The 12516-nt window shown below is 42.5% G+C and overlaps 1 long non-coding RNA gene across 1 annotated transcript in view; it reads left to right on the forward strand.

The window, feature by feature from the left end:
• Positions 1-366: 366 nt before the first annotated feature.
• The window catches only part of LOC126418996 (uncharacterized), a 92203-nt gene continuing 80053 nt past the window's right edge, over positions 367-12516 (forward strand). The window contains exon 1 of the long non-coding RNA XR_007575925.1: positions 367-454. This is a non-coding gene — a long non-coding RNA (uncharacterized LOC126418996). The remainder of the gene's footprint in view (positions 455-12516) is intronic.

Below are 12516 nucleotides of genomic sequence, written 5' to 3' on the forward strand. Positions count from 1 at the left end.
GAACTGATACTGATAGTCCATGCTGCTGCAAACGTCGTCGAACCGTTCGTGCAGATGGTTGTTGTCTTGCAAGCGTCCCCATCTGTTGACTCAGGGATCGAGACGTGGCTATACGATCCGTTACAGCTATGCCGATAAGATGCCTGTCATCTCGACTGCTAGTGATACGATGCCGTTCGGATCCAGCACGGCGTTCCGTATTACCCTCCTGATCCCACCGATTCCACATTGTGATAACAGTCATTGGATCTCGGCCAACGTGAGCAGCAATGTCGCCATACGATAAACTGCAATCCCGATAGGCTACAATCCGACCTTTCTCAAAGTCGGAATCGTGATGGTCACCATTTCTCCTTCTTACACGAGGCATCACAACAACATTTCACGAGGCAACACCGGTCAACTGCTGTAGGTGTCGCCACCGGCGCCAACCATGTGTGAGTGCTCTGAAAAGGTAATCATTTGCATATCACAGCATCTTCTTCGTGTCGGTCAAATTTCACGTCTGTAGCATGTCGTCTTCGTGGAGTAGAATTTTTAATATCCAGTAGTGTACATCTATACTCAGCGAACCAATGTGAAGTGCAAGTCCTACTGTACCAATTATTATTGTCCTTTTTCGTTCCACGGAAATAATAATTGTTTCAGTGTTTCTGTACATGGTGTAATTAGTCTGATGACATGGGAGAGATAGGTAGGAGACTGTACTATATTCCTGGAGTCATCATTTAAAGCCGTTTCTTCAAACTTTGTCAGTAGACTTTTTCGTCATGGTTTCCGTCTATCTTAAAGATCCTGTCAGTTTAATTCTTTCATCATCTCTCTGAAACTCGCTCACGGGCCAACCAAACCTACGGCCATTCGTGCTGCCCTTAGCTGTAGACGTTCAATATCCCCTGCTGATCCTATATGAATCAGGTCCCACACACTTGAGCGATATTCTGGGATGTGTTGCATGAGTGGTTTGTCAGCAATCTCGTTTGTAGACTGATTTTATTCTACCATTTAACCGAAGTCTGCTTCCTGACTTTACCCATGAATGAGCCTATGTGATGGTTCCACTCCATTTCTCTACCAAGTTCTACACCGAGGTATTTGTATGAATTTAAAGATTCTGACTATGACTCTCTGATGTTATTATATTCATAGGATACTATGAGTTGTTGTTTTGTGAAAGACACAGTTCTACATTTCTGTACACGAGGCAATCTGCCAGTCTTCCCCCGACTTTGAAATAGGTCTGATTGTATTTTTACAGGTTTGTTCCGACTGTACATCGTTCTAGACAACTGTATCACCTGCGAAAAGTCTGAGGTTACTATTTATTTTGCTTGTCGAATAATTAACGTATACCGTGAACAGCAAGGGAACCAACACACTTCCTAGGGTGCACCCACAGCTACTTCTAACTTCGTCGATGACTGTGCAAGAAAACACGCTACGTCCCCCCTACCAAGGAATCCTCAATCCAGTGACGAATTTCATCTGATACCCAACATGATCGTACTTTTGTAATAAGCGTAAGTGTGTTACTAAGTCGAACACTTTTCGACTATCGAGAGATACTGTCTTCGTCCACGGGTTTCAGGATGTCATGTGAGGAAAGTACGAGTCGGGTTCCACGTGATAGGCGTTTTCGGAATCTATGCCAGCTGGCACGGAGGAGAGCGTTCTGCTCGAGATTCTACAACATAATAATAATGTCGTGTGACTAGGGCCTCCTGTCGGGGAGACCGTTTGCCTGGTGCAAGTCTTACGATTTGACGCCACTTCGGCGACTTGCGCGTCGATGTGGATGAAATGATGATGATCAGGACAACACAACACCCAGTCACTGAGCGAAGAAAACCTCCGACCCAGCCAGGAATCTAACCCGGGCCCTGAGGATTGACATTCTGTCGCGCTGACCACTCAGTTACCAGGGGCGGACTATTCTACAACAAACAAATATCAAGGGTTTTCGACGGTGGTTTTGTGGATCACCTGTAGTGTAGGCAGGTGCAACCTTTGCTATTCACGTCTCAATCGGTATGAAATTTAAATTGGGGCAATACTCCCCGGTGTTTCTTTTTAAAGGAATACTTGACAACTGAGTTAAGCGTTTCTGCTTTTGTTACTCTTAATTTCAGTCGCTGCCTCGCCTATGAATGACTGGATGCTAACTTTCGTGCCACTAACAGCCATTACATATGACCAAAATTTCTTTGTGTTTGAAAGATCTTTCGACAATATTCTGCTGCGGTTGTCGTTGAACGCTTCATGCATCGCTCACTTGAATGTCAAATTCGTTTCATTCAGCATCTCTCCCTCTACAGGGTGTTACAAAAAGGTACGGCCAAACTTTCACGAAACATTCCTCACACACAAAGAAAGAAGATATGTTATGTGGACATGTGTCCGGAAACGCTTACTTTTCATGTTAGAGCTCATTTTATTACTTCTCTTCAAATCACATTAATCATGAAATGTAAACACGCAGCAACAAAACGTACCAGCGTGACTTCAAACACTTTGTTACAGGAAATGTTCAAAATGTCCTCCGTTAGCGAGGATACATGCATCCACCCTCCGTCGCATGGAATCCCTGATGCGCTGATGCAGCTCTGGAGAATGGCGTATTGTATCACAGCCGTCCACAATACGTGCACGAAGAGTCTCTACATTTGGTACCGGGGTTGCGTAGACAAGAGCTTTCAAATGCCCCCATAAATGAAAGTCAAGAGGGTTGAGGTCAGGAGAGCGTGAAGGCCATGGAATTGGTCCGCCTCTACCAATCCATCGGTCACCGAATTTGTTGTTGAGAAGCGTACGAACACTTCGACTGAAATGTGCAGGACCTCCATCGTGCATGTTTACACAAGCACCGAAGTGAATATTACCTTCCTCCAATTGGGCCAACTGGCGGTGAATCGAGGAAGTACAGTACATTCTGACGAAACTAAAATGAGCTCTAACACGGAAATTAAGCGTTTCCGGACACATGTCCACATAAAACATTGGCAAACAATCTAAACAAGAACCCTAAAAAGTTTTGGTCATATGTAAAATCGGTAAGCGGATCTAAATCCCCTATTCAGTCACTCGTTGACCACGATGGAACCGAAACAGAGGACGACCGAAGAAAGGCAGAAATACTGAATTCAGTGTTCCAAAACTGTTTCACTGCGGAAAATCGTAACACGGTCCCTGACTTCAGCCGTCGCACGGACGCCAAAATGGAAAATATTGAAATAAACGATATCGGAATTGAAAAACAACTGCTATCACTTAGTAGCGGAAAAGCATCCGGACCAGACGAGATACCCTTAAGATTCTACAGTGATTATGCTAAAGAACTTGCCCCCTTTCTATCAGCAATTTATCGTAGATCGCTGGAAGAACGTAAAGTACCTAGCGACTGGAAGAAAGCGCAGGTCGTTCCCATTTTCAAGAAGGATCATAAATCAGATGCGAATAATTATAGGCCTATTTCGCTTACGTCAATCTGTTGTAGAATAATGGAACATGTTTTGTGTTCTCGTATTATGACGTTCTTAGATAATACAAATCTCCTTCATCATAACCAACATGGATTCCGCAAACAGAGATCATGTGAAACTCAGCTCGCCCTATTTGCCCAAGAAATTCACAGTGCCGTAGACACTGGCGAGCAGATTGATGCCGTATTCCTGGACTTCAGGAAGGCATTTGATACGGTTCCGCACTTACGTTTAGTGAAAAAAATACGAGCTTACGGAATATCGGACCAGGTTTGTGATTGGATTCAGGATTTCCTAGAAGAAAGAACACAACATGTCATTCTTAACGGTTCAAAATCTGCAGATGTAGAGGTAATTTCGGGAGTACCGCAGGGAAGCGTGATAGGACCTTTATTGTTTACAATATACATAAATGACTTAGTTGACAACATCGGTAGCTCCGTGAGGCTATTTGCAGATGACACGGTTGTCTACAAGAAAGTAGCAACATCAGAAGACTCGTACGTACTCCAGGAGGACCTGCAGAGGATTAATGCATGGTGCGACAGCTGGCAGCTTTCCCTAAACGTAGATAAATGTAATATAATGCGCATACATAGGGGCAGAAATCCATTCCAGTACGATTATGCCATAGGTGGTAAATCATTGGAAGCGGTAACGACCGTAAAATACTTAGGAGTTACTATCCGGAGCGATCTGAAGTGGAATGATCACATAAAACAAATAGTGGGAAAAGCAGGCGCCAGGTTGAGATTCATAGGAAGAATTCTAAGAAAATGTGACTCATCGACGAAAGAAGTAGCTTACAAAACGCTTGTTCGTCCGATTCTTGAGTATTGCTCATCAGTATGGGACCCTTACCAGGTTGGATTAATAGAAGAGATAGACATGATCCAGCGAAAAGCAGCGCGATTCGTCATGGGGACATTTAGTCAGCGCGAGAGCGTTACGGAGATGCTGAACAAGCTCCAGTGGCGGACACTTCAAGAAAGGCGTTACGCAATACGGAGAGGTTTATTATCGAAATTACGAGAGAGCACATTCCGGGAAGAGATGGGCAACATATTACTACCGCCCACATATATCTCGCGTAATGATCACAACGAAAAGATCCGAGAAATTAGAGCAAATACGGAGACTTACAAGCAGTCGTTCTTTCCACGCACAATTCGTGAATGGAACAGGGAAGGGGGGATCAGATAGTGGTACAATAAGTACCCTCCGCCACACACCGTAAGGTGGCTCGCGGAGTATAGATGTAGATGTAGAACGTCTTTTGTTTATTTGTGTGTGAGGAATGTTTCCTGAAAGTTTGGCCGTAGCTTTTTGTAACACCCTGTATATCCCCCGCGCTTTGTTTTATACCTACTATGCAGTAGAGTATTCCTTAGAAGTTTCTATACAGTTACTGTATGCCATCGAGTATCTCTTCCATTGTGATATATTCTATTGTGTATATATCGACCCAGTGCATAGTGAATTATCGTTTTAAACATAAGCCATAGTTCCTGTCCATGTTCCTATCACAAACTAAAAGTTTCATGTTACTCACGCAGACATGACAGTAGCGCTTTTCAATCTAATATGCTGAAAAAATAAATCTTTCTGCCTGTTTTAGTTGATCTTTGTACATTCGTATTCGTCATTTCTATAAATGGTTCATGGTCACTGATAGCAGTTGCGATGTGGACTTCCTCAAGGAGGTCACGTATGTTTGCTGCTATTAGATTTCCATCATTTCTATCACGAGTGGGGCTCTGAACTATGTGCTCAGTTTTCAGACAAGCATTTAGTGTCGTTTTAGAAGATATCTTCTCATGCCTCATACTAACAAAACTTTAATTATCCTCATTGATTTTCGAATGACTGAAGTATCCTCCAGCGATTACAGTGTCAGGAAAATTATGTACAAGCAAAGGGAGGTTTCCTCTATACTTTTAGGTTATATCATCATGTGAGCATGGTGATCGATAACAGGACCCTATTATAATTTTATGCGCATGCTTGCTGCTGAGTGTCACCGGAAGTATCACACATGCAGCTCTAATTTCTATTTCAGTGGATTTAAATTTCTTGTTCACTGCAGCAAATACATCACCTTCATTACACATATACCTGTTCTTTTGGTATATGTGTAATTTTCCCCAAAGGTCTAACTACAGTCAGCTCCAGGCTTTAATCAGTTTGCTGTATCTAGTATTAAGAAACCTTCATTGGTTTTTAGGAGGGCTTCAAACTCAGGCACTTTGTTGAGAATGTTAGGATTTTAACACTCTCAGCTGCAGGAGACATGTCTAGTTGATCTTGCACTCTTACTTCTAAGGTTGCAACAGCTATCGTTATCCGAAATGGCTGAAGAGTCGCCTAATCCAAAAATCCCTTGTGTGCAGCCTACACACAGTTGGCTACTTGAGTCTCTGGTGTCTAGTGTACACAATTTGAGTGGGGGGGGGGGGGGCTAGAACTATCAGCCCTGTGGCGCAAGTCTAGAACGTCACAGCCTAGCTTCTCACAGAAGCTTCTGAGTCTCTAGTTCCAGCCTTCCATTCAACTTAGAATCACGGAACCATGACAAGTTCTGGGGAAAATGCTGCAAATTGTGAGCTTCGTTGAAACTGCGTGAGTAACGCTGGTATTCTCAACCCTCTCTGCTGGTCACTGGAATGATCGAAGCATGTCTTCAGAACCCAGACGACAGGCATCGTTTGTTCGAAGGTGCGCCACTTGCACACTGTTCAATCAATGGCTGCCTGAACAGCCTCTCAAACACGCTGAATGAGGCCTCCAGGCATACACACTGAGGCCGCAGATGTTCCTCCCCGTCCCTTTCTGCGATTTTCCTGTGGGGTACCATTATTCGCTTCACTTGTGAACTGTCGATGGTTACAGTCCCGATACCCAATTGATACAGGACACAGCATGTTTCCCAATACATGGAGTAAGTCTCACTGCACATCCACTCTCTTCCTCACCCTCTCTTCTATGAACCTCTCGCTCTCTCCCCACACCCTTCCCTCCAAACCCCTGTGCCTCTCCAGATGATCTCAGTGTAGTATTAAAATCAGTAGTCATTTATTTGAACTGTGTAAAAGTGGCACCAAGTTCGAAGATATGTAGTATTTACCAAAAAAATATGTAAGCTTTCGTTGAATTCGTCTCATGTTCTAAGACATTTGCGTAAAGTGGCGTCATGTTCAAAGATATTTGCCTGTGAACTGTACACACACACACACACACACACACACAAACACACACACACACACACACAAACACACACACACACACCCACCCACCCACACACACACACACACAACCATGATGTTTGACCTCTGTGTGGTACTGTCTCGACACTAACTTTCATGTCTTATGTAAGTGCGCAAAATATTTTCACATCTTCGTCATCATCATCATCATCATCATCATCACTCTCTCTCTCTCTCTCTCTCTGTTTCTCTTTGATGCTTATATTAGTAAGGCAACAACATTACAGAATATTACAGTAGGAATTAAAGGAATACTTTTTTTTTCAAAGTAGTTGAGATCTCCCCTTTAGTAGACATCCCCCAGTACCTGACCCTCTACCCAGTATCTACCGCACTGTGGAAACAAATCCCCATTTAAGAGTCTCAACATCTTTAGGGCATTTTCAAATAATTGTAAATAGTGAAGCTTCAAACTTATGATCACATACAAAAATGGCAATCATAAAACATCCAACAAAGAAGTTTACAGTAAAATAGAAAATAGAAACTCTTAATGAAATGAAAGGTTGAATCGAATTTAACGTTCCCTCACAAAAATTGACAGAAATATTGGGACAGACCGTTTGCATCGTTACCAGATCTCCCACATGGTTAAGGTCAGAGTCACCACTCCACCTCCATTCCCCCCTTTCCCACAACGACAACCCAGGTAGATGAGATAAAAGGGCACAAAATCCAAAATTTTGTGTTTCCATTGGTCTTGAAAGTTAGGACAGCTCGCATGGTCGTCAAATTTAACAAGGTAGATGATGAACAATGGTATAGCTGATGACAAGGTACACCATGTCCATTGTTTATTACCCAAAAATAACTGTTGTCAAAGATGTTTACAACAGCATCAGTCCAAAACAGTTGTTCTAGTGAGTATAATTTGTTGTTGTTGTGGTCTTCAGTCCTGAGACTGGTTTGATGCAGCTCTCCATGCTACTCTAACCTGTGCAAGCTTCTTCTTCTCCCACTACCTACTGCAGCCCACATTCTTCTGAATCTGCTTAGTGTATTCATCTCTTGGTCTCCCTCTACGATTTTTACCCTCCACACTGTCCTCCAGTACTGAATTGGTGATCCCTTGATGCCTCAGAACATGTCCTACCAACCAATCCCTTCAACTGGTCAAGTTATGCCACAAACTTCTCTTCTCCCCAATCCTATTCAATACTTCCTCATTAGTCATCTGATCTACCCATCTAATCTTCAGCGTTCTTCTGTAGCACCACATTTCGAAAGCTTCTATTCTCTTCTTGTCCAAATTATTTATCGTCCATGTTTCACTTCCATACATGGCTACACTCCATACAAATACTTTCAGAAATGACTTCCTGACACTTAAATCTATACTCGATGTTAACAAATTTCTCTTCTTCAGAAATGCTTGCCATTGCCAGTCTAAACTTTATATCCTCTCTACTTCGCCCATCATCAGTTTTTTGCTCCCCAAATAGCAAAACTCCTTTACTACCTTAAGTGTCTCATTTCCTAATCTAATTCCCTCAGCATCACTCGGCTTAATTCGACTACATTCCATTATCCTCGATTTGCTTTTGCTGATGTTCATCTGATATCCTCCTTTCAAGACACTATCCATTCCGTTCAACTGCTCTTCCCAGTCCTTTGCTGTCTCTGACAGAATTACAATGTCATCAGCGAACCTCAAAGTTTTTATTTCTTCTCCATGGATTTTAATGCCTACTCCGAATTTTTCTTTTGTTTCCTTCACTGCTTGCTCAATATACAGATTGAATAACATCGGGGATAGACTACAGCCTTGTCTCACTCGCTTCCCAAACTGCTTCCCTTTCATGTCCTTCGACTCATATAACTGCCATCTGGTTTCTGTGCGAATTGTAAATAGCCTTTCGCTCCCTGTATTTTACCCCTGCCACCTTCAGAATTTGAAAGAGAGTATTCCAGTCTACATTGTCAAAAGCTTTCTCGAAGTCTACAAATACTAGAAACGTAGGTTTGCCTTTCCTTAATCTAGCTTCTAAGATAAGTGGTAGGGTCAGTATTGCCTCACGTGTTCCAACATTTCTACGGAATCCAAACTGATCTTCCCCGAGGTCGGGTTCTACTAGTTTTTCCATTCGTCTGTAAAGAATTCGCGTTAGTATTTTGCAGCTGTGACTTATTAAACTGATAGTTCGGTAATTTTCACATCTGTCAACACCTGCTTTCTTGGGGATCGGAATTATTATATTCTTCTTGAAGTCTGAGGGTATTTCGCCTGTTTCATACATCTTGCTCACCAGATGGTAGAGTTTTGTCAGGACTGGCTCTCCCAAGGCCATCAGTAGTTCCAATAGTATGTTGTCTATTCCCGCGGCCTTGTTTCGACTCAAGTCTTTCAGTGCTCTGTCAAACTCTTCACGCAGTATCGTATCTCCCATTTCATCTTCATCTACATCCTCTTCCATTTCCATAATATTGTCCTCAAGTACGTCGCCCTTGTATAGACCCTCTATATACTCCTTCCACCTTTCTGCTTTCCCTTCTTTGGTTAGAACTGGGTTTCCATCTGAGATCTTAATGTTCATACAAGTGGTTTTCGTTTCTCCAAAGGTCTCTTTAATTTTCCTGTAGGCAGTATCTATCTTACCCCTAGTGAGATAAGCCTCTACATCCTTACATTTGTCCTCTAGCCATCCCTGCTTAGCCATTTTGCACTTCCTGTCGATCTCATTTTTGAGACGTTTGTATACCTTTTTGCCTGCTTCATTTACTGCATTTTTATATTTTCTCCTTTCATCAATCAAATTCAATATTTCTTCTGTTACCCAAGGATTTCTACTAGCCCTCGTCTTTTACCTACTTGATCCTCTGCTGCCTTCACTACTTCATCCCTCAATGCTATCCATTCATCTTCTACTGTATTTCTTTCCCTCATTCCTGTCAATTGTTCCCTTATGCTCTCCCTGAAACTCTGTACAACCTCTGGTTCTTTCAGTTTATCCAGGTCCCATCTTCTTAAATTCCCACTTTTTTGTAGTTTCTTCAGTTTTAATCTACAGGTCAGAACCAATAGACTGTTGTCAGAGTCCACATCTGTCCCTGGAAATGTCTTACAATTTAATACCTGGTTCTATATATCTGTCTTACCATTATATAATCTCTCTGAAACCTGTCAGTATCTCCAGGCTTCTTCCATGTATACAGCCTTCTCTTATGATTCTTGAACCAAGTGTTAGCTATGATTAAGTTGCGCTCTGTGCAAAATTCTACCAGGCGGCTTCCTCTTTCATTTCTTAGCCCCAATCCATATTCACCTACTACGTTTCCTTCTCTCCCTTTTCCTACTACCGAATTCCAGTCACCCATGACTATTAAATTTTCGTCACCCTTCACTATCTGAATGATTTCTTTTATTTCATCATACATTTCTTCAATTTCTTCGTCATCTGCAGAGCTAGTTGGCATATAAACTTGTACTACTGTAGTAGGTGTGGGCTTCGTATCTATCTTGGCCACAATAATGCGTTCACTATGCCGTTTGTAGTAGCTTACTCGCATTCCTAATTTCCTATTCATTATTAAACCTACTCCTACATTACCCCTATTTGATTTTGTGTTTATAACCCTGTAGTCACCTGACCAGAAGTCTTTTTCCTCCTGCCACTGAACTTCACTAATTCCCGCTATATCTAACATTAACCTATCCATTTCCCTTTTTAAATTTTCTAACCTACCCGCCCGATTAAGGGATCTGACATTCCACGCTCCGATCCGTAGAACGCCAGTTTTCTTTCTCCTGATAACGACATCCTCTTGAGTAGTCCCCACCCGGAGATCCGATTGGGGGACTATTTTACCTCCGGAATATTTTACCCAAGAGGACGCCATCATCATTTAATCATACTTAAAGCTGCATGCCTTCGGGAAAAATTACGGCCGCAGTTTCCCCTTGCTTTCAGCCGTTCACAGTACCAGCACAGCAAGGCCGTTTTTGTTATTGTTATAAGGCCAGATCAGTCAATCATGCAGACTGTTGCCCTTGCAACTACTGAAAAGGCTGCTGTCCTTCTTCAGGAACCACACGTTTGTCTGGCCTCTCAACAGATACCCCTCCGTTGTGGTTGCACCTACGGTACGGTTATCTGTATCGCTGAGGCACGCAAGCCTCCCCACCAACGGCAAGGTCCATGGTTCATGGGGGGAGGGATTATAATTTATCGGCCAGTTATTGCACTGCAATATATTACCCTGTTTAATACCCTTTATTGCTTTAATTTACTATAACGTTAGTTGCTTTAAGATCCAAAACATGACTGCCAAGAATTTATCACCGAATAGGTTTTTTCCGATGGGAAATTAAATTATGCTGGGAAAAACCAAGAGGTCTTGTTTATTCTAAGGACAAATTCAAACAACCTACTAAAACCCACTTGCGGCGGGAAATTAAAACAATCATAATAGTTTGATTGTTAAAACAGTTAAAAAAAGCTGGAAATTGTTTACCATACTGTCTCTGGAGAAATTAAGCGTAACATATAAAGTACGTTCTTGCTGTGTAACATTTACAGTGTGAAGATGCGTAAAAAATTACAATGCTTGCATCTTGTGCATGTTAACAATTTCCATAGGCTATTTATTTTATGGGTATCACCTAGTGTAGCATGGAGGAAGGTAATACATTTAGTTTCGTTATTGATGCTTACAAGCAGCCCTTATGTAACATATGAAGTAGAGCTTCGCCAAATAACAATTAGACTGTGGAGATCACAGGGCAGCATGGTATATTTATTTAGAATTTTCAAGGTTTAGGATTGGACTGGGGGAGAGGTGTGCACTTGCATCCCTACTGTAAAAAAATGGGGAGAGGGGGTGACAATCTCACCAGTAAGGATCTCATCGTTGTGTACGTATCCTGTGCCACACAGCACTGCACCAGTTCATATCACGTCGTGGGCGATGTACTTCACAACCACCAGCCACTACTGCGCATCCACGAGGGCTGCTCCAAGTAAGGCCTTTGTTGACATCTAACACAATCTCCCTGCGTCCCATCACCACACCACAGTCTGCTGGTTTTGATATCCCACCTCCTCTCTCTTGTAACAGCCACCATATCCAGGTGTGTATAGGCAGACAGTATCTGCTTCCAGCAACGTCCTCATGTGAAAAACAAATAACAAGAAATCATAGCTCAAATAGAAACTCTTAGGTATGTAATAAACACATTTCTTGGACCCAAATATACTCTATATTAAAACTCGTTAGTTATGTGAGAACTTATAACGTAGCAGCGCGTCAGCAAACGTGAATAATTTAATGAGCATAAAAAATCCGCCTCTATTACAAATAGAAACCGGATGCTGACCTAGGTTTCGGCGCGGATAACCATGCCTTCTTCGGAACAGACTAAAACTACAAATTGCCTAAAGAGGCATGGTCCAACATTAATACAGACCTCCCAAAAGGGCGAAAGACTCGCATAAAATGTGAAATAAAAGGCACGAGTGTACCATGTCAATAGTTGTACTTAGGTCAAACGTCAGAAGCGTGCTTCCTCTCCGCAGCCAACGTTCGGTGGGCCGCGGGCTCTCAGGTAAACTGAGGTGGCACCGGCAGCTAGGCTGTGAGAATGTCAGAAAGGAACGCGCATGCGCAAATTGAGAAATCGTCTTCTTCCATGTGACTGGCACAAAATGTGTTGCGAAAGTGATCCGATGACCGGGTCAAAGGCGTGGGAAGTTAATGCGTGTTTGTGTATAGTGTCCTAGCTCGAGGACGATTTTATAGAAGTATAGAACGTGTATAGGCTGAAACTATATAAGTGG

Source organism: Schistocerca serialis, chromosome 9 (assembly GCF_023864345.2).
Source record: "Schistocerca serialis cubense isolate TAMUIC-IGC-003099 chromosome 9, iqSchSeri2.2, whole genome shotgun sequence".
Lineage (NCBI taxonomy): Eukaryota > Metazoa > Arthropoda > Insecta > Orthoptera > Acrididae > Schistocerca > Schistocerca serialis.